The sequence below is a fragment of the Triturus cristatus genome, chromosome 5_1 (genome assembly GCF_964204655.1).
Source record: "Triturus cristatus chromosome 5_1, aTriCri1.1, whole genome shotgun sequence".
In the NCBI taxonomy this organism is placed as follows: Eukaryota; Metazoa; Chordata; class Amphibia; order Caudata; family Salamandridae; genus Triturus; species Triturus cristatus.
In genome coordinates this window covers 558,810,072-558,833,574 of record NC_140587.1, presented here as the reverse complement: position 1 = coordinate 558,833,574, position 23,503 = coordinate 558,810,072, and the positions used below count along the sequence as shown (strand labels likewise).

The following is a 23,503-nucleotide window of genomic DNA, read 5'->3' as shown; positions in this document are numbered from 1 at the left end:
TTAGGGTAGGGACTGGACTGGGGTAGGGGGAAGGTCGTGAAGGGGTAGTATTTTAGGATTTAGGATAGGGTTGTTGGGGTCGTGCAGGGTGGTGTATTAGGGTAGGGAGAGGACTGGAGGGTCAGGGGGAGGGTCGTGCAGAGGTAGTGTTTTAGCGTTTAGGGTAGGGTTGGGCTTTGTGCAGTGTAGTGTTTTAGGGTAGGGAGAGAACTGGGGGTCGGGGAGGGTCATGCAGGGGTAGTGTTTTAGGGTTTAGGCCAAGGTAGGGGGTCATGCAAGGTAGTGTTTTAGGGCAGGGAGAGGACTGGGAGTCGGGGAGGGTCATGCAGGGGTAGTGTTTTAGGGTTTAGGGTAGGGTCAGGGGGTCATGCAGGGTAGTGTTTTAGGATAGGGAGAGGATTGGAGGTCAGGGGAGGGTCGTGCATGGATATTGTTTTAGGGTTTAGGGTAAGGTTGGGGGGTCGTGCAGGATAGTGTTTTAGGGTGGGGAGAGGACTGGGGTTTGGGGGAGGGTCATGCAGGGGTAGTGTTTTAGGGTTTAGGGTAGGGTCAGGGGTCCTGCAGGGTAGTGTTTTAGGGTAGGGAGAGGACCGGGGTCAGGGGAGGGTAATTCAGGGGTAATTGTTTAGGGTTTAGGGTAGGGTTGGGGTTGTGCAGGGTAGTGTTTTAGGGTAGGGAGAGGACTGGGGGTTAGGGGATGGTCGTGCAGGGGTAGTGTTTTAGGGTTTAGGGTAGGGGTCGTGCAGGGTAGTGTTTTAGGGTAGGGAGTGGACTGGGGAGAGGGTCGTGCAGGGGTAGTGTTTTAGGGTGGGGAGAGGACTGGGGTTTGGGGGAGGGTCATGCAAGGGTAGTGTTTTAGGGTTTAGGGTAGGGTCAGGGGTCGTGCAGGGTAGTGTTTTAGGGTAGGGAGAGGACCGGGGGTCAGGGGAGGGTCATTCAGGGGTAATTGTTTAGGGTTTAGGGTAGGGTCGGGGGTTGTGCAGGGTAGTGTTTTAGGGTAGGGAGAGGACTGGGGGTCAGGGGAGGGTCGTGCAGGGGTAGTGTTTTAGGGTTTAGGGTAGGGGTCATGCAGGGTAGTGTTTTAGGGTAGGGAGAGGATTGGGGGTCAGGGGAGGGTCGTGCAGGGGTAGTGTTTTAGGGTTTAGGGTAGGGGTCGTGCAGGGTAGTGTTTTAGGGTAGGGAGTGGACTGGGGAGAGGGTCGTGCAGGGGTAGTGTTTGAGGGTAGGGTCAGGGAGAGTAACTTTCCTTAGACACTTTTACCAAGTCTATGCCTTTACCACGCATGCCTTTGCGTTGTAATAGTATGCGTGGTAAAGGCATATTCGTGATAAAAGTTCGCATTGTGATGGTAGGTCGTGGTAAATGTATTTGCATAGTAATACCTGCGTTGTAATGGCACGTATGGTATTAGTACGCGTTGTAACGTAACATACTCAGGGCATGCCACAAGCCTTCTAGCTGCTCTGCTCTAAGTCAAAAGAAAATGTCAGGAATGTGCCATATCTTCAAGATACGGCTCATTCCTGTCCTTTCTACCAGCGCCGGTGTACAAACTGCCGCCGAGCACCAAAGTCGGCACCCTTGCACCATGGTGCAAGGGTATCTGTGTTGTTTGCATGATTTTTTTTTTTTGTGCAGGAAGGGACACCTTCAATCAATCAAAGTAGCTGTTTTCCTCGTTGTATGTGTGCTGCAGAAGGCAGCACATGTGAAAAGTGGAAAAAACTAGAAGAAATGTAAACATTTCTCCTCATTAGCCCTGCTTTGGGAAGGCGTTAGATTTTGCGCTGCCCAAGTTCAGGCACGGCACCTCCACTAAGCCCGAGGAGCGTCGCCCCACTACTCTGTGAGCAGTTTAAAAAGGAAAAATAAAATGATAATAATGCAATGGTATTATCATTTAATTTTTCTGTCTTTGCTCTGCTGGTTAGTGGCAGGGCTGGTTGTCACAGGAACAGGGGGAGGAGTTGTGGGCATTCTCTTAAGTGTGCATGACTGTTTGGACGGCCGTCTTGGGCTGGCCAAACAATAATAAGCACTTCGCCTGTTCTCCACTGGCTGTGTAGATATAATGCACAGCTTCCCAGTCCCTCTCTAAGCGCCGAACCACGGCACTCAGACCACTCACAATGCTGCTATAGCGCTGCATTGTGATTGGCTAGGGGAGTCTGGGAGCCTGTGTGTTTCCAGGTTCCTGCTTCCTTCTCCTGGAGTGAAACGAGGAGCAGAAGAGGACCGAGAAACAGTGGCCGGTCTGCAGGTAAATGTTTTTTTCAATTGATTTTCTTTCATTTATCCCCCCACGTCACCCTTCCCACCCCCTGCCACCCCTGTCAAGTTGCAGCCGCCACTGCCCTAGATTTACGTTGTGTTGTAAATCTGGGGCTGTGTCAAAAACCATGGGTGTGCCTAGGAACACCCATAGCAACACCCATGGAACGCCCCTTTCACGCAGAGTAGGGCATTGACTTACTCCATATTTACAGGGCCTTAAAAAAGCCACGCAGGTTGACTTTGTGTGGCCTTGTAAATACGTGCCTGCACACTGCACCTCCAGAGCATCACAAAAGCGATGTTCCGGCGGCATAAAAGTGCTGCAAGGGCATTGTAAATATGCTCCTTAGTCATTCCATTTAGACGTTTTTTCTGTATGGGAGAGCAAAGTTGCCTCAGAGATTAGTGTGAGAAATCAATATTTTGGGACCCTGCCTTTTTCTTGGCCCTGGCTTGATGGGTTAGCGCAAAACTTTCCATGAAGGAACTGAAGTGAATGAACTTTGTTATTGGAAAATTTTGAGCAGATTCGCCAAGCAGCACTACAGTTATTAGCCAACCAAAAACATTCTTCCTGTAGAATGTTTGACTAAACTATACCTCCAAAGTGGTGACTGCAACTGTGTTGTATGATATACAAGTGGTGTACTCTTGAAAATGCGTCTACTTCCAGGACTCAAGACTCGCATAACCGACTTCCAATAAGGTAACTGGGCTTTTTTGGCGTTCGGCTGGGTGGGAGGCGATAGAGGAGTGGGCTGTTGGTAGCGTGGTGGTTTCTCCGGTGGGGGGTGTCACCAGTAGCTTTGACCACGGCAATCTTTTTCGACTGCCAAATACAGATGTGCCGAGATTCCAATCCAGAAAACCTGCTACACTGAATGGTGAAGGGTTTGATGGGTCCCGTAGTTCGGTCTCCAGGGAAATCTCGGAAGGAACCGCGAAGAGGCAAAGTGGATTCTGACAGAAACTACAGCTGTGCTTTGCCATTGGAGTAACTGCAACAAATACGGCAAATAGTTACAGCGATCAAATTCTCCAACAAACAATGCACAATTTTGTATTAAAGGAACACCCTCAGTAATAAAAACACGGGACATTTATTTGAAAAAATAAAAACTGAGATACAACTGCAATAATTGTACCAAGAATGAAACAAATATTCACAAAATATAGAAGAGATTGACGGAACATCAGATAACATGGCAGACCGCTGGACAAAACGCGGACAGTTACTAAAAGTTACTAAAACAAGCCCAAAAAATTGAGAGACTCAAAAAAATGAAAATTATATCATTGGACCAAGATATCCAACAGAAAGAAAACAACTTGGTCATTAATCTCTCTTCAAGGATATTAACAACGAAACATTTGAAATTACTAAACAAAGGACTAACTTTTTGCCTATCTAACAACATGGACCTAGCGATGTCCAGGGCAGACCTATACAAATTTTGTCGGAAACTAAAATTTAAAAAGTACTTTGCCAATATGCCAACAAGAGTGAGGGAAAATCAAAATCAAGAGATCTTGACACCGCTAACCCTCAGTGACATCCTACCTTTGATAACACTACACAGTCTACAGTCTGAAAACAACATGGATGCAACCCTTGCGACAGCTGAAACCATGACAAATACACAAATCTGTGAGGAAATGGCTATCACAACTAATATATCCATTAGTACTCAATGTAAAACCCGATCCAGATTTTGTCCACAATTACCTGCTGGAATTCGAGTGGATATTTTGCAGGAACTTATGACAGAGGAACTGCGTACTGCCTACCGTATACATCAAAGAAAAGAAGAGGAACCATCATAAATTTGGAAACATGACCAATGATGACAGGTGGGCCCTGAATGATTTAAGATCAGATGGCAACATGGTCATAAAACCCTCAGATAAAGGGGGAAATATTGTTGTCATGGACACCCAGAAGTAGGGGTGGGCGGAATTTGCGGAATTAACCTTCGCAAATTATCGCGAAAATGTTTAAAATTATCGCAAACAAGCAGAAATATCGCGAAGATGCGGAAGTTTTTTTCCGGCATGTTCGCGAGATTTTCTGCATGGTTGCGGGTCGCCAACTTACCCATGTGGTTGCTTGCGGGCGCGGCCATCTTGTTTTGAGTTGTTCTCGCGGTGCATGATCGCGAGAAGAAAGACGTGATCGCGCGACGCATGACGTCACTGCGGGCGCGAACTGTCGCGAGACAGCGCAAATGGCTAAAAACAATACAACATCTCATGGAGAACGCGACCGGATCAAGAAAACTTGTCGGCGAACGCAGGGATTCAGGTAAGGCGATCGCGCGCGCGCGAGAATGTATTATTTTACAGCGCGAGCAAGAAACAAATTATCGCCAAGCTGCGGAAACCGGAATTTTTGACATTTTCGCGCTCTCCGCGGAACGCGAAAATGTCAAATTATCGCAATTTCCGCGAACGGAACGACATTTTCGCCCAGGCCTACCCAGAAGTACTACTTGGAAGTCAAAAGACAGCTTAATGACATAACGAACTATAAAAAATTAAAAGAGGATCCAACACCAACTATCATGAACAAGTTCCACAAAATGCTTCAAGACTGGCATCGAATGGGGCTACTGGATGAGAATGAACTGGATTATCTCCTGATAAAACATCCTATTACACCAACTATTTATGATCTACCAAAGGTACATACAAATTTAGAGAATCCACCAGGGCGCCCTATCCTTAGTTCCTGTGGTTCACTCCTTGAGAACACTCGAGGTTCTTGGTCATTTTTCTGTTCCCATACATACAACATCTACCATCCTACATCTGGGACTCAATGGACGTTTTAAGCAGCATTGCTAACATACCCTGGAAAGAGGAATATACAATGGTGACCATTGATGTGGTATCAGTGTACACGTCAATCAGGCATGAAGATGGGATCAAAGCCTGTGAGTATTATCTCCGTTCAAGATCATTGAATGTTCTCCAACAGACCAATATGATCCTGGAAATGATGCATTTCTGTCTCACAAACAACATCTTCATTTTTGACAAAAAATTCTATAAACAGTGCAAAGGAACTGCAATGGGGACTTCCTTTGCGCCCACGTATGCCAACCTAACGATGGGCATGTGGGAGGCAGAACAAATTTGGTCAGACATCAACAAGCAAATGGTAGAGAACATTGTACTCTGGGTACGTTACATAGATGATCTGTTTGTAATCTGGGAGGGAGCCACAGAAGATCTAAACACCTTCCTAAAAAATCTAAACAGCAACAGTTTTCAACTCCAATTTACATATAACATCAATAAAAAGGAGATAGACTACCTGGATATACACATCTATATAAAAGAACAAAGAATGTGCACACCACTTTTTCGAAAGCCAACTGCTTGCAACAGCATCTTGTCAGCGAATATTGCTTACCCTAGATGTCTGAAATGGAGTGTTCCATATGGAGAATTCCTACGAGCACAAAGGAATTGCTAGGAGGAATCAGAATTCCTCCTGCAGATGGACCAATGTACAGCAGGTATTTGATTGGAGGATATCCCGTAGCAGTTTTGGAAAATGCTAAATCAAGAGCCCTGAAAAGGAAGAGAGAATTCCTACTATACCCAAAGGGTACAAACATTGGACAAAATGACAATTCTGTGGAAAACAAAATAAGATACATTACACAGTTTAACTCCTCGAGTAATACAATAAGATTCTGATAAGGGACGAATATTTAAAGAAGGTCACATCTCACCATCCTAACATCACGTATAACAAGCATCGGCATAGCCAATAGGTCTCGCCTTTGGGACCTTATAAGTGTTTAGCCATGAAACAGTTGCATAACTAAATACTTTTAAGGTCCCAAAAGCGAGACCTATTTGCTATGCAACGCGGAAGTGAAAGTAATCGCGGTAAAGCTTGGCGCACGTGCCCACGCACATGCACTGTAGCTCTAGGCTGGCCTGGTAGCACTTTTTGGAGCCCTCTCAATAAGTCTCGCCAGACCAGCGCATGCGCTGGGTCAGGCGAGACCTAAAAAAGCACCTTCTTGGGTGACAGCCTTACACACAGCCACTATCAGAGAGCAGATTGCAGTGGCAGTAAAAGCAATGGTTGAGAGCAAAAAGGTTTTTCAAATGTCCAAAATGCAAAGCTTGCAAATATGGCTTAAACCAACAGGAAACAAACACTATGTTGGGTGAGAAAATTAACATCAGAGAGAGAATCACGTCTGAAACCACACATGTGGTCTATGCCCTTAAATGTGAATGTGGAAAGGAATATATTGGAAGTACTGTGAACAAATTGAAGCTATGCATTTTACAACATCTCAGGGCAATCAAGAACAAAGATTTTGCATATGCAATTGAAAAGCACTTATGGAAAGAACATGAAGGAAACTGTGAAAACCTCAGATTCTATGGAGTGGAACACATTCCCCTAAATATTAGAGGAGGTGATTGAGAATTGCTGTTGAGGAAAGCAGAATCCAAATGGATAATCATGAAAGGAACTGAAATACCATGGGGACTTAATGCGGATGCAGAATTGCACAACTTTCTGTAAATCAAAACTTTGACGAGAATCCCTTACGAACCCCTTACAAACTTTTAAAAATGAAAAATGTTGCCCACAAGACTTTGCCTGATGATGTTTTCAATTGTATATACTTTGGTTCTTTATTGATTGAGTTGTTTTTAGCCAGCACTTGCACTTTAGTAGTGCAGTCTGCCCTAATACTACGGAGACAAGTACAATATAAGATCATTACCAAAATAAATTTGAGGAATAGAAATAGTACAAGTTGAAACTTACAGTTGTTTCATAATCTGCCCAACTTTTAGATCTTGAGGATCACCATCGATTCAAGCACTGGTATTATGGGATATTTGATGTGCTTACAATTAGTAAACCTTAAGAGTGCAACATTTCCAGATATCAAGGCAATAGGTACTTTACCGAGATTGTATAATATCGCACATCTGACAGTGTTTGTGATATACAAGGTAGTTTACCTACTATGAGACATTTCTGCAAACATCCTTTTATATTTTGTGCTTTTATATGAGCTGCACTTTATACTTAGAATTGCATGCCTATAGTTGTTGCACAACGTATATTAATTTGCATTTTTTGCACGTAACCAAAGCACTTTGCACTGTGTGTCTATATTGTACAATGAATATGAATTTGCACTTTTGCACACAAACTAATACTTATCAGTGATGGAGAACAAACCCCCGAAAAGTAGGAAGCAGTTAGATTTACAGCATCACTCATCAAAAATGTTAATGGACTAAAAAATATGGTCAGTTGAAATGCATGTGCAATGTGGTTACTGACACTGTACTAATAGTTGGAAGGAAATAGTTATTTTATCATGTATAGGTTCATATATACATCTCTTTTTTACTAAATATTTCTCTTAGTATTTTGCATATGGTTTAATGACATTATTTCAGAAAAGGATAATAATTGTCTACAATGAAAGCATAGTACGTACTTTTACAAACTTCAGGTACTTCACCGCCTATAATTTTGCTACATAATGATGAGATCAATGTGTCTAAATATTACATAATTAGACCTATTTATAATCGACCTGCACTTGTGACCATGTGACCCGGACAAAGGCCTCTGGCTGAAATGTGTAGGTCGCTTGTTTGTCTCTGATGCACGTTTGAAAAAGGAAAAATAATGGAGAAATAACAGAAAAATGAAATAAAGATCGCTCTGTAGCTACTACTTGCTGTGGACATACTGTGGTGAGTGCTGCCTTTCTGTGCCCCTCCGGAATCTTTGTGAGACGAATCGAGGGGAGGCGCAGGAAATCCCTATATATATAGGGGCGAAAAACTCTTAAATAGCGCAACTGTTTGCTGGTGTGTTTTAGAACCCACAGATGCCCTGGCCCTCCTTTGAGAAAGGTAAAGGTTACCGAAATGCATCAGGACAAAATCGCCAGCGCTGAAAAATAAATTCATTTCAAATTACCGTAAGTGTGCGGGCCATTCCTTTCCTAATGGAGAGGGTTTTGGAATATATCTATATCTATATCTATATATATATATATATATATACACACACATATACACACATATATATATATATATATATATATATATATATATATATATGCCAAACACCACGTTTCTAGAAAGAACGTGCGGCGCACTCGTGCTCGATTCAAAGAAATTGCTTTTGTTTGTTCTTCTCCGTGAAGACTAACAAACACACGCGTTCCGGGACCCTGCCCTTCGTCACTGGCGAAGGGCAGGGTCCCGGAACGCGTGTGTTTGTTAGTCTTCACGGAGAAGAACAAATAAAAGCAATTTCTTTGAATCGAGCACGAGTGCGCCGCACGTTCTTTCTAGAAACGTGGTGTTTGGCAGTAATAGATTGTGCTATCGCCCGCGCAAGTGGCGCACCCGCACTGCTGAGAGCAACGGAGTGGGGCGGTGTTGTTTTTCGAATATATATATATATATATATATATATATATATATATATACAGGGCAGGACTGCGAACCAAAACTGGCCCTGGCAAAGTGCCCGTCGGTCCCTCGGCGGTTGGGGGTGTGGCCGAGCCATATGCCAGGGCCGGTTTCAGCCGATTTTGTTACAGGGGCCAATATTGCAGCTATGCTGCAAAAACGGCCCTGTAACAAAAAAGGCCCCCAAGGGGCCCAAAACCGGCCCAGCCCTAGCGGCCCACCGGGGACATATCCAGTGCCTGCCACGGCCAGTCCGGCTATATATATATATATATATATATATATATATATATATATATATATATTTATATATATAGATAGATATATTACTTCCAATCCTGGTTTTCACCGATACAAAAACAGGCACTGACTCCATGGGATGCAGTTCAAAGAAAAATCTTTATTCCATACGATGTGGCCCAGACGCGTTTCGGCGAGTCCGCCTTGCTCACTGTGTCTGGCATCACTCAAGTAAGTTCCATTTAAACATTTTAACACTCGTGACACAAACCCAAATGGTCGCCTAGCAACCAAAGGAACCAGTGAAGGACATAGAAAAGTTACTAAGAAGAAATGCATATTCTGACTCGTAATACCTTGGTAAACAGATTTCAATAACCACCTTAAAAAATTAAGCAAAATCTAGAAAGTATATTATTACCAAAATTCTTATAAAACATTCTTCCAAACATTTACTGCATTTTAATTTAATACAGACTACGAGGGTTTTGGTCCCTTGTACTAAACCTCTGCCTTATCCAATATTAGTAACAGAAAAGATAATAATGTTACTTGCCTCAAAGTTAAACGCATGTGCTTAAGTTAATCTTTGGGCATTATGCTGGATATAAACTATAACACACTTTTGTACTCATTGTCAGGGGCCAATACTGCAGCTATGCTGCAAAAACGGCCCTGTAACAAAAAAGGCCCCCAAGGGGCCCAAAACCGGTCCCGCCCTAGCGGCCCACCGGGGAAATGTCCAGTGCTTGCCACGGCCAGTCTGGCCCTATAGATATATATATATATATATATATATATATATATATATATATATATATATATATATATATATATATATATATATATATATATATATATACACGCACACACATATATTTATCGAGTGTTTACAAGATAATCAGATGTTGTGCAATAGGCAAATGAATATTGTCCATGGGCAACTATGTACAGCCAAACAGTTTGAAGCCACGCCCCTCACTCCTCGGTGGAGGGCGCGCATCCTAAAACTAACCAATGAGACCTTGTTTTGGCTCCCATGCATATACTACCTCTTCGTTTAATTCCCTCGCAGCTATATTAGAATCCACACCACACTCCACATCCACACACAGAAGTGGGCAAAAACGACCTGGCACAACCAGAAAATTGGAGACAAACAGAATTAAGTGTGACACGTGAATAACAGCAACATGACTTAGAGAATGAATAGAAAATGATGGTGCAGCTTCAAGCCCGTCCCTGCAGTTCACAGGGCAGGGCTCACCGTCACTGACTTGCAGAAGAGGACGTATGCCAACTCGCATCCTTCCCAACATCACTACCTTGCTGTGTGTGTATCTGCGTGCGTGCGTGTCTGTGTATGCGCGCACCCCCATGGGTGTATTTGGCTGTGTGCGTATGGGGGTGTGTCTTCCGGGACGGGTATGTCAGTATGTACTTCTGTGCTTCTGGTCTGTATTTTTCGGTTCGCCTGTCTGTGAGACGGTGCATTTGGACGTCGTGTGTGGATATACGGATGTGTATGTGTGTGAGCTCGTCTGTCTATTTATGGGTGCTTGTCTACGAATGTGCATGTATGCAGTTATGTGTTTGCCTTTTGTGTGTGTGTCTGTGTGTTTACTGTTGTGTGATTGTAACCAAGCATGCATTCAAGTATGGTAGCTAAATAGGTTCCCCTGTGCGTGCACATTTAAGTACAAACGTATATTATTAATACGCAAACACATAATCATATATGTGTTTGTAGTTTTCCTAATTTGGCCTTGTGCAGCACCTCATACCATCTGCTGATATACTCACACAAACCTGCTTGTCGTCATGTTTCTCTAGTTATCGATTGCTGTCAATCGTGTTAGGTTGTTGTTTTACGCTAATTCGGCGGTTATCTCCTTGAGTCACTGCCTCACATACATCCTTAAAGGCGTTTCAGTCACATTTACATTTATCGTGAACTCATAGGCATATATGCAATACAAGCAGTCAATAATGAATCCCCATGCTGAATTATAAATGCGTGCTCGTGGGCAGGTTTTGTGCGTAGGTACACATGTGCTTGCGATGTCACCCTTATTTTCATGTTGTGTCCTACACACGTTTCCTCTGTGTCCGGTGGATCACGTAGAACATGTGGTCCGCGTTTGCCTAATTAAAAAAGACGACTTTTTAATCAAAATAACTCTAAAACAACTAATCCTCACTTAGGCTGGTCAGCTGAATCCACATGGTGGCGCAAGAAAAATAAATCCGCGCTCAAGAATGCGAAAGCAGACAACAATTAGACACAGATGTGGGCGAAATTAGTTACAGTTTACAAAATGCTACACTTCACTGCTTTCGTTTTTTTTTCTTTTTATAGGACTGTGGTCACAAATGACACTCGGGTAGAAAATTAAACGGGTGGGAGTCCCTCCGAAAGCGCCCCTCTGCTCAGGGCTCCCACCGCCCCCCACTTGCTGCATGATAGGGGTCCAACGGTGACCTACAACCTTAATAAGAAAAGTGTCGCATCGCCAGGCCACGCCACCGCGGTTATAAGAGCCCTCACATCACTCCACTATACCGTATTTGCACACAGAGGCACGGCTCCAAGAAACGCTGATGGGATTTACGACGTTTCCGGGTCGCCACATGGCATACGCTTCCAGCAGGGGTGTTCATACACACAGCTCTCTAGTGCCACTACCTTTCGTGATTGTATTTCGGCGCACCTTGAATCTTTTGCGTGTGCGTGTGGGGACCGCACCCCAACTCCTGGTGATGGTTACATGCATAGGAACACTCACCTCATTACATATTTATGGTCTGCTATTTTGCTCTACTTCACTTTTGTTATTGTAGCTTAGATTAATTTTGATAGTCACAAATTCTGCTTAACTGCACCGAGGTACTATTTACTTAGCAACTATTACATAAGTGGTATTTTATCCAATCTCTAATGTGTTGCTTCCGCGGACGTCACGCGTTGGGGGCGGGTAGTGGGGGGGGGGGGGGTATTTAAAATAGGTGGATGGTGCTAATTTGCACCAAAGGGACGTTTAGGTCAATATTACACGGGTGATATTGTTGTTTCGTTTCTTTCTTATTTCTCCTGAACCCGTGTGTTGGGGGGACAGTACATACATTTTATGATGATGCTAATTTGCATCAAATTACTCTTCGGTGCCACATTACAACATTTCATGGCTATGTTAATTTTAATTTTTCTCCATTTATTTTTGCAGCTGCATTGCGGTTTCGTGGCAGCAAGAACCAAGGTTCGCCTTTTGTCAAATGGTTCACGTTGTTCACAACCGTCCGCGGGAAAGAGAACATTTAAACTGTATTAATAGCATACACTGAGGCCGCAGCAAAGTAAAGAAAGGCCTCGAGCAAACCCCAAAAGCAGTAAGAACAAAGTATGATTAGTTAATGAGGTCTTTAAACTGGCCTTTCTCTAATTAAAAGTCTAATTCCTCACAGATGGGGCCGGTGAGGCACAATTTGTCTCCATCTCGTTGGCCTGCAGCTGACAGGGGCCGAGCCGAGGCCGTGAGGGGCCACGTTCAATTTGTGGCCAGGGCGCTCTTGCCCGCCAATGACTTCCAGAAGCGCAGCGACTCCGCGAGCCTCACACGGGCTCCGGAAAGACGTTTTATCGCATTCTGCCCGCCACAGAGCTCGCGATGCGACCCAAAACCTGCCACTTCGGCACGGTGTCTTACAAATCAAAAGCATGTGAGAAACACCGCGCCAGTTAATATTGTTCTGAAAAATGTAACTTCAAATGCGAGAAGGACTTTCACTCAGTGACAGATAAAACCGAGGTACTTGTCTAAATTATGGAGTTTCGAAATATGTTTCTTTTTTTGCCTTGCTAACCACTTTTTTAAATTAAATCGCTTTAATTTTACATACGTGCCTTCAGGCGAAACGACCTATTGTAAAGCGAAAGTACCGCTCATGGGTAAATAATCGAGGGTGTTTTTTCAGGCAAGGCTTATTTTGCTTGAAACTACATTTTTGACGATCTGGATGAAAAAAAATTCTTTCGATTGGAAAGAGTTTTGAACTCATTTGCTGGGAAATAATTTGTTATTTATTTACCTGACGAGTTTGTCTGTTTTAATTTCATCATACAAAATGTTTACACAACATCCCCGAAAAGTCTCATCAAAATGTTTAAAATTGTCCACTCAACCAGACTCCCCAACACCAGGGCATACCCGCTGCAAAATTACGCACTGTACTCTTATTAGGCTCCAAAAACAGAAGTAAACCACGGTCAAAACTGAGCACTGCCTTTTTTGTTGTGGATCTCCGCACACAAAAGTAAAAATAAAACGAGCACAATAATAAGAAAACGTTAAATACAAATTGTATGTCTGTTTCAACTCATGGTATGAAGAATGAAACTGGCTACATTTCTAAGGTAACCACTTCAGTCATACGTCTTTCTGATCACCGAGTAATATGTCGATGAAAAGTACGATGAGGTCGGGAGACAAACAATGCACACTCTTCCTATGTTCATATTGCCTCAGATGCAACTAAATACATTTTATCGAGCGCACGGTGCTGCAGACAATGCTAGCGGCCTTTGGTGCCCAATATTCAGAGGGGACTGGCCCCTTCACGCAACAATAGTTATGTTTATACAACAGTGCTGCCGGTTGCTCCGTCAGTTGTTGTCAAGGATTGTTTGGGTTTAGAAACCGGTTCTGCGGCACTTCAAGAGAGCTAGGAAGCTGCGGCCTGTCAGCGCTGCTCGTCCCCCACCCCCTCTCTCTTCCACCGCCAGACGGGAGCAGTCCACATGTACGAGAAAGAGGGGTGCAGGCCACATGCAACAGAAGTGTGCACATCTCGTACTTCGGGAGAGGGGGCAGGTCAAATTTTCCAGGATAGGGGGCAGGCCACATACACCAGGAGAGTGGGCTAGGACACATGACCCCCAAAATGAGTGCAGTCCACACGAACGGGAAAAGGATGCAGGTGACACAAACCAAAACATGTGAGCAGGCCACATACTCCCGAGAGGGGTACAGACCACATGGACCAAGCGGGGAAAGGGGGGGGCGGCATCGGCGACGTTCTTCAGTAGCGCTAGAAAGCTGCATGTCCCACAAGATGGGTGCAGTCCACATACAACAGGTGAGACATGCAGGCCACATTCATCAGGAGGGGTGTGGAGGCCGCATGCACCAGGAGAGGTATGGGGGCCGTATGCACCAGGAGAGGTATGGTGGCCGTATGCACCAGTAGAGCTGTGAAAGCCACAAGCACCAGGAGAGATGGGGAGGCCACATTCACCAGGAGAGGTGTGAAGGCTACAAGCACCAGGAGAGATGGGGAGGCCACATTCACCAGGAGAGGTGTGAAGGCCACATGCAACAGGAGAGGTGTGAAGGCTACAAGCACCAGGAGAGATGTGGAGGCCGAATTCACCAGGAGAGATGAGGAGGCCGCATGCACAAGGAGAGGTGTGGAGGCCACATGCGCCAGGAGAGGTGTGGAGACCACATGCATAAGGCCGCATGCACCAGGAAAGGTGTGGCGGTCACATGCACCAGGAGAGATGTGGAGTCCGCATGCACAAGGATAGTTGTGGAGGCCACACGCACCAGGAAAGGTATGGAGGCTGCATGCACCAGGAGAGGTGTGGAGGCCGCATGCACCAGCAGAGGTGTGGAAGCCCCATGCACCAAGAGAGGTGTGGAGGCCCCATGCACCAGGAGATGTGTGGACTTCTCCATGCACCAGGAGAGGTGTGGAGGCCCCATGCACCAGGAGATGTGTGGACTTCTCCGCAGGGACTCGCGTGGTGATTGGCATCTAATGGCCTCACTAGAGTTGTTGTATCCTCTTATTTAGGAGAATCCCCTTTGCTTTTAAGAACTATACAGGCTTATTCCAGTGTCCTAAAAATAATATGCTGCATCTGGATTTAGTCAAAACCATGTGCAACTGGGTAAGTGGCGTTTTCACAAGGTACTTTTCTGAAATTAAAGACAAACCACCATTAATTTGATGCGTTGATAATAATGGGGGAGAATGTACACCTTCTGTGTTTCTAATAATACCCCAATCATGATTTATAATGCCTCATGCGCTATTAACTGAGTCATAGTAAATCGCTTCATATTTTCCGTTTATCATTTCCGAGTGTAGCTAGCTGGTTCCGGGGCCCCGCGGAGTGCTCCCCGCTGTCACGCGGTGCGGTTGTGGACATGGGTATTCTGCACACATTTGAGCTCTCCCGAGGGGCTCGTCGCGTTTCCTAAAAGTAGATAGCTGGAGAAAAGTTATGTCCTGTTTCCCCGATTCCATCTAAAACATTCACCAATTGCCTCCTAGACTGTCAACTAGTTTCTTCCTCCCTGTATCTGTTGCACTCTCGCTGTTCCTGCCAGACACCAGGTAAAGGGTTAATGAACTGGCGAAATATACAGCTCGGTGAGTGAGCTATGGTAGACGAGTGATAACTTTAAACATAGCCCTATGTAACAGACCTAACTACTTCAAAGCGCTAAACAACGCAGCCGCAGCATCTTCAAACTGACATACACGCTCCACGGGAAGTCTCGTGTAGCTTTGCAAACCACATCTGATTATCACAGTGAGAAGGGAATTCTACTGCCTACTTTTATGCTATATTTGCAGATGCGCAGGTCTTAGAAATAATTGTGAGGGCATTTGAGGTTTTGTGGCGGAGGACATGAAGCTCTTCCGATGCTTCAGACCCCTGCGGGACATCAGAGCAGGAGGCATAGATAGGCAGCCAGACACAGGCCGCCCACAGGGCTCCAGTGTGAGGTGGAGGGGTCTGCCCCACAGGGGTCACAGAAGGCTTCTTTGTAGTGTCATCTGCTGGGCCAGAGCAGGAGAGAGATACGGTGCCCCCGGTTTGTATATGTGTCAGCTTTATGTCAAAGCCTTAGGTGTAGCCCTTTCTATGAGGTGGTCTGTGATACCTTTCACCGGGCCAAAAGAACAAGTGTGTAGCGCTCTGTCCATGAATACACCTCTAGGTGCTGGTCTGACAAATGTAAACATTATTGGATTATCGAAAATAAGGCTGAGTTTAGAGACCACACACTCACTATCAGTATCAAAAGAAGAGGCATGAGAGGAATCAAACACCAACGCGCTGTCCCAGCTCTGCGCGTATCCTGTCAGTCAAAGAAAACCACTCCTACCTACAAAGCACCGCACGCGCCCTGCAAATGCAAATGTAGCACCCTGCACATGCAGCAGGTACCCTGTTCTGGGATAACGGTATGCTAGACCTGCAGCTTGTGCGCTGTCCTGCAGCACAGTACGCATGCAGCATACAGTGTGCCGTGCAGCACAATACACATCTGCCCTGCAGCACAGTATGCATGCACGTTGTGTGCCCTGCAGCACAATGCACATGCGGTCTGCCCTGCAGCACAGCACACATGCGATCTACCCGGCAGCACAGTATGCATGTAGCAGGTGGGGTGACCTGCAGCAGGACAGTACCCAGGCGAGCTTCCTTGCAGCACAGTACAGATGCAGCACGTGGAGTGACCTGCAGCACAATACACATGCAGTCTACCATGCAGCACAGCACGCCTGCAGCACATGGAGTGCCCTGCAGCACGGTACACGTGCATCATGTGGGGTGTGCCCTGCAGCACAACACACGTGCGATCTACCCTGCAGCAGAGTACGCATGTAGTGTGTCCTGCAGGCTGCAGCACTGTTGATACGCAGCCGTAATTGGGCCAGCATCAGAAAGCCTCAAAGTAAACGAAAAGGCGCCTCTTAAGAGCTGCAAGCCCCCTTGACAGGATGCGTGGGCCCCTAGCAGCGGCGGCCCCGCAGCCCTGCTGTCAGCCCTGTTGTCAGCCCTCTTTGCGCTGCAGCCAGGCGGGTACTCACAGTGATCGGGTTGCTTCCCCGCCGGATGGGCCGGTATGGGTTTCCCTCTCAGGTTCGGCTTTAGCGGCGCCTCATTCTTCGCATTGTTTTATTCCCAGATAAAGTGCGCTCCCTATCAGCACAGAAATGACTGATCCGCCTCCACTGGAAGAGCATAGAGTGCTGCGTGTCCGTGACAGACGGAGGATCCTCCGGAGCCGGCGGGGGCTCCTGCCCGGCCGGGTCAGCTTCCTCTCTGCGTTGGAGGCTCGAGCACGGCCGGCGCAGACCTGCTTCCACCGGTAGAAGGTCACCACGGCTCGCGCTGCACTCCTGAGAGAGCCCGGACAGCTTCAGCTCGCGCCAGCCCCGCACTGCCTCGCGCGCTGCTCACAGCCCGGCTTCCAGCAGCCCTTGGCACCTCCAGCAGGCCAGATAAGCATCTGCCACCTGGAGACGACACAGCGGAAGAAGCGCCTGCACTCCGAGGTGTTTGCGGAGTTTCGAGCAACTCTGCCCTCGCAGCCCCAGGCTTATTGGGGGTGTTCTCGCTGCAGACCACAGCCTTGCTGTATTCTTTACCTTATTGGTTTAACAGTCACGCGCCAGAACGCTGCACTCCGTCCGCCTCGAGATGCAGAGCGTCGTTTTATGCAGATGAGGAGGGCCGGAGCTGTCCTCGAGGACAGGCAGCCACGCGCAGCGTGAGGCACCTTGCAAGCACGGCACCCAGTCAGCACAGCACCCTGACTGCCTCACACCCACTCGCCTACAGCGCGGTGTCAGCGCGGAGTCAGCATAGCACAATGACTGCCCCGCACCTACGCCTACAACTCTCCGTCAGTCACAGTAGCCTGCACGCATAGCTCCGCCAGCTTAGCACAATGACTTCCCAGCACCTACTTCCACAACACTCCGTCAGCCACAGCGCCTTGTCAGCATAGCACCATGGCTGCCTCACACCCAGTCACGAACAGCACGCTGTCAGGGTAGCAACCTGACTGCGCGTACTCGTCACCCACAGTACCCAGTGAGCAAAGCACAACTGCCTTGCACCTGCACCCAAAAAATCTTTAGCAACAGCACCCTGCAAGCATAGCACCCAATCAGCATAGCACAATGACTGACATACCTGAGTCCTCAACACCCCGTCAGCCACATCGTCCTGTCAGTGCCCTGATTGTCAGCTTCCAAGCAAGCAGCCACAGTCTTAGCGCACAGGCACCCACAGAACCTGTCAGCATATCATATTGGCTACCCCTCACCCCGTCACCCACACCACCACGGTTGGCCCACACCTGCCCCCGCAACACCCGTTTAGCCACAGCACCTGAAGTAACAGCACCCTGTCAGCATAGCACCTTGACTGCACCGCACCAAGTCACCAACAGCACCCTGTTAGCATAGCACCATGGCTGCCCGGCACCTGCACACACAGCACTCCGTCAGCGACGGTACCTGTCAGCAGAGCACCTTGACTGCAGCGCACCCAGTCACCAACAACACTCTGTCAGCATATTAACCCGGCTGCCACCACCTGCACCCACACCACACAGTTTATGCCACAGCACTTGTCAGTAACAGCTACCTGTCAGCTTCCAATCATTTTGTCAGCCTGACAGCTTCCAAACATATTGTCAGCCCTGCGCCTTTCACTCCCACACCCTTGCAGCCTCCAAGCACCCTTTCAGCCACAGCACCACGTCATTCTCCAATCACGTCAGCCTCCAATAAAGTTTGGCCATAGCACCATTCTCAACCTCTACGCACCTTTCAGCTACCCACAGCGCCTCAGTTCCCCCTTCCCACCTCTCTCATCACCAAGCGATCATCACCACTGGCTGAGCCCCGGGAGCCCTGTCAGCTTCAGACAGCCTGCTATGCCCGGCCCTGCCAGCCACAGCACCCTGTCATCCCTGGCCCTGCCAGTTCCCACACCCTGTCACCCTATTTTCATGTGACCTGCAATTCCTGTCAGCCCTTCAAGCCCCAGGCACTACTCCAGCTCCAGTGCGCCCTGCCAGCTAAAGGACCATTAAAGCACCGAACCTGGCAATCTACGCTCTCACTTAACCCCCTTATCGCGCGAGCACCTTCACCCATGTACCCTGTAAGCCACAGCACCCTTTCATCCTCCAAGCACCCTGTCAGCCACAGTGCACCCTGGGCCTCCACGCATCCTATGAGGCTCAAGCATCATGTCAGGGAAACAACCATAGCCCTGCTGGTGTCAGGCCTCTCAGCTTCGGGGCCACGCGAGCAGCCTCGCCCTTTCACGTCTCACGCACATCAAACATTATGTTGGGCCCAAAAATCCCTGTTAGATGCGTACTTGTCCGTCCCCACACCTTGTCAGTCCCGCCACCAAGTGACCCCCGGTCCCCGCCAGAAGTACCCTGCCAACCCTACAACTGCGTATGTCCAAGTGTCATGGCAACCCACAGTTATCTTTTTAGACAAATCAACATTGCCTGGAGAAGGACCATCCTAGGACCCACAGACTGCCCATTTGTAAGGCTAATGTCAACCTTCAAGTACCTTGTTCGGCAAACGATTGGACCCTGTGCCCTCTGTTAACGTCAGCAAGCGGTCAGCCGACACCTAATAGCTATTAATAGGTTTTTTAATTCCATGTGCATTCTAATCAGGACACACAGGCATAGGGAAACTGTAAATCAATTCACTAAACTTGTTTTATCACCCGACTAATTGATCATTCAGTGGGCTCCTCCCGCTGCGCATGCGCATACTACCTGCCTTTTACAGGCGCCACCTTGGAAGCTACCAATGCATGGTGGAGACAAATGACCTTGACATTGGAAGGTCCGAGGTCGGCGACTGAATACTCCATAATTATTTTTCAAATCAAGATATAAGCACAAATGACATTGGGACATTTACTAATGGTTTCCACTATATGCATTCGACATCGGACTATATTAGCACAGAGGGAAAACACGTACAATTCTTCTTAAATATCAAGCTCTCCCCTTAATGGTCGCTGCTGACCCCGTCCACTGGGATATGCAACCCTGCCAGTCCTGGAATTTTATTTCACAATTCATGGAGTCCAGATGTATCAGTCCAGTTGGTTGAAATGAACTGATCAAAGACTGCGTCTCCCAGAATGCACTAATGTGTTAAATAGAAACTGAGGACTGGAAACCAAAGTGTTGCGGATCCAATACATAGAGTCCTCTGGTAATCCTAGACCTGCACACAGCCGGCGCCTACACACGAATTACCCAAATCCGGTGTGAATGGAACTTCCGCCATTTCAGGTGGGTAGATGTCCAAAAAAGAAAATGCTGTTAGGAAGTGCGCCCTTCTGTCGGTCAGCAGCCACATATCTGCTTGTGAAAGAAGCCTTCAGAGGGCGGAAGACCTTGCACCCGTTCACCCACAGGCGAACTTAACCCTTTCCTTGGAAAAAAAGCTTGGCTTCGGGTGTTAACACGAGAGCAATGCAGATGAACACAAATGTTTATTATATTTGTGGACGTTTGTCCTTTCGGTTCACATATTTTTGTTTCCTTCACAAGTTGGATGATTTAGTTTTGCCTAAATGTATATAAATAATAACAAAACTGCGTTTTGAAAAACTGAAGCATACAGAAAAACTTTATTGTGCTTGGCAGTGAAAAGTAACTTAAAAAAACTAATAACTTCAACACAATTCAATGTACAATTTTAAATCGGAAAACTCCAGTTTCATTCAGGATTTGTAGAGCGTTCCTTTCATATCTTAACGACATTATTTACAAAAAACCGAGACTATTTCTCGGAGATGGCGTGCGTGTAGCAAATTGAATGGCATGATTTTGGTTTATTTTTAACCACTTTGTATAACCGCATTGGTGTATTTGATAATATAATGTTACCTCATGTTACTTAATTTGACATTTGTGTATCGAGTGTTCACAAATGTCTTGGCCTCAAGACTCCTTGTGTAGGCTTTTGCTTGAAAAAATGTTCTTTTAATTCTTAAAACAAATGCTGGTATTGAGCTCACTAATAACAATCGAAAACACATTATTAAAGTGTAGGTGAATTCGAAATGTTCATGACACCAAATGTTCAATCACTGAAGAGGAAGGAAAGAGAAGAAATACTGCCCTTGACATATGGAGCCTGCCATGTAGTGTTTACTGGTTACTCTAGGGTAGGGAGGGGCAAGTGGGCCTGAAGCCGCTGCCAGTGCTGTAAAAGAGCGAGCAGCTGGGTGGGTACTGTCTGTTTTCTCACTGCAGCAGAAGGGAGGACGAATAAGACACCAGTCACAAGCAACCGACCACAAACAACAACATGTCTATATTATTGTTTGTCAGAAGCACTAGTAACTAGCAATGGTGAGCCAGACAGTCTGGCATTGGTGCAGTCTCCCACAGTGCAGTTAGCCAATGCCTAAAGTGTGCTGACCCTTTGACCCGTGATGTAGCGGAAGGAAAGCAAATGTGAATTACACAACAGCAGACGAATGAATGAAGAGGGCTGGCTGAACAAGCTTCTATAAGTAAAACGTATATATATAGTTTTAGTTAAATCGAAAAGTGGTGGCTAACGACGGACCTAAAAAGAAGGCAAAGTTTCCTACACACAACTGCAAATCCAGTGTACTTTTTCACAACTTTCTCCGGCTCAAAGATTTTTAATAAACGAAAACTCAGAATATTATACAAGCAGGGTTTGCAACAGGCAGTATAAACTTAAGGACACATGTTCAGTCAGGCCACAATAGAGCTGGTCGAACAAGCCAGCGCCTAGGCCAGGTAGGCCTGCTCCTAACGGGTTCTTTACGTGGTCTCGTTGCGTGAGTGGCCCGTGCACCACAGGGGGTGATAAACAAAAGCAGGAACCGATATTTCCAGGCCAAACACAACCAAGATACTAGCAACGTTATCCCGCGCAAAACCTTTTTGCCAAACCAATAAATATAGTGAAAACATGACATCACGGTCACGTGAAATATAGTTTTTACAGAGTGCCACAGAGAGGCCTAGAATGCCACCCGCCCACTCTACACCAAACTTAAGGGCCAATCAGATTTGGCAAACTTTCCAGCCTATGTGACAGCTTGTGTTGGTGAAAGTCTATTTATTTACACGACACATTCAAATGTTAACGTGCTGCCCATCAACAGGTTTCCAAAAGGCGCACACAAATGTTTCCAAGCCCCACGAGGCGGCCTTGCTTCCAACTTAACATTATTCTTTTAGTCAGCGATATCAACTGAAAGGATTGCGCATCCCTCGTTTCAAACGGCGCCCTGGCTATTTTTAGAGACAGTTCCCATTAAATTTGCGCAGTTACTCTGAAATACGCCTCTAAAAATAATCAGGTATTTTAGCAGTCGCGCGCAGTGGCACAATGAACAGAGCGTCCGTGCAATCCATCCTCCACTGGGGACTCGGAGAAATAAAGTTGGAGGCGGCGGAGAGAGCGTGTTTGCTGACTCTGCGCGCATATATCCTGGACATGCACGTATCTCGCTTTGCTGTGCATTTGTTTGTTTTCTTTTACGTGGGTAAACAGCTCAGGAGAACACATTTCTAAGCAACAGTCCCCGCTGCGCTAGAAACAAGGGAGCTGTTTGAGATTTTCAATCGCACCGAAATGTGAAATATTAATGAACGGTCAGCAAAGAAAACTGGCCGAACACCAGGATAAAATTAAACCAGATCGAATTGACTGTAATTATTTCATTTTCGTGAGCAGGAAATATGAGAAAGGAGCAGAGTTTGCAGCACGTTCTTATGCGTGAAGAAATTGCTGAAGGGAAACATGTCACATCGCTGTCGGATCTCCTGTAGCTGCTGCTGGATCCGCGCGGATCCTCTCATGCAGATAGCATCTTCCAGAGTCGCCGAGCAGGTTTTATTTTACACCGACAAGCCGTTGCCTAGCAACAGATCCCAGCCACCAGGGTGTTGGACGGACTGCCCAATGCCACGGCTGCGTTACAGCAAAAAACGCAAGCTGCAGTAATTACAAACAGAAGGAAATGTCACCACTCCAGGCTGCAGAGGCACTGTTTTATCAGCGAGAAGAGGGTGCGCAAATTCAACAACAAAACATTCGCTCAAGCCTTGCACAAAAACACCACAGAAGCCAACAGCAAACACAGGACGCGTCTATCTGGAAGACACTGTACTTAGTATACACATACAACTGATGCTCATACACAGTGCTTGAAATGGAAAGATAGAAGTGCATGTACTCTGTACCAGAGTACCTGCTTGTTTCTGAGAAGTGTCGGTACTCTCCAATTAAAAGTATTAAGTCACCCTTGAGAAGGGGAGTGCCGGTACTCTCCCTCTCAAAATAAAAAAGTACCGGTACTCAGTACCAGGCAGTACCGGACCATTTAAAACACTGCTTATACGGGAATGTGTGGCAACAGATAACGGTAACTTTATTACTCCATAACATCCCTGAAAATACAAGCTGTTACACATTTTTAAAAACATTTTGCAGGATTTCATAGCTAGAACTTTGCCCGAGGCTATTAGAGCGCTTTGCATGAACACCAGACTGCAGTACACAAGGTTAGGCTATTTTTGTAGGTACAGGGAGATTAAATGATTTGTCAAGAATTACTGGATGCTGAGCTGACTCTGGGACTCGAACCTGGTTCCTCAG

General features: G+C 46.4%; 1 protein-coding gene across 10 annotated transcripts in view; it reads right to left on the bottom strand.

The window, feature by feature from the left end:
* Positions 1-18,023, bottom strand: part of EYA1 (EYA transcriptional coactivator and phosphatase 1) — a 288,885-nt gene extending 270,862 nt beyond the window's left edge. For 4 of the 10 annotated variants that reach the window (XM_085605445.1, XM_085605443.1, XM_085605447.1 and 1 more), the window contains exon 1: positions 16,886-17,023. The gene's annotated coding sequence lies outside the window, so the exon portion shown is untranslated. Of the gene's footprint in view, positions 1-16,885; positions 17,267-17,446; positions 17,499-17,996 lie in introns of those variants that run through there. The other 6 variants (XM_085605441.1, XM_085605440.1, XM_085605446.1 and 3 more) reach the window with 6 other exon arrangements.
* Between the last annotated feature and the right edge of the window lie 5,480 nt (positions 18,024-23,503).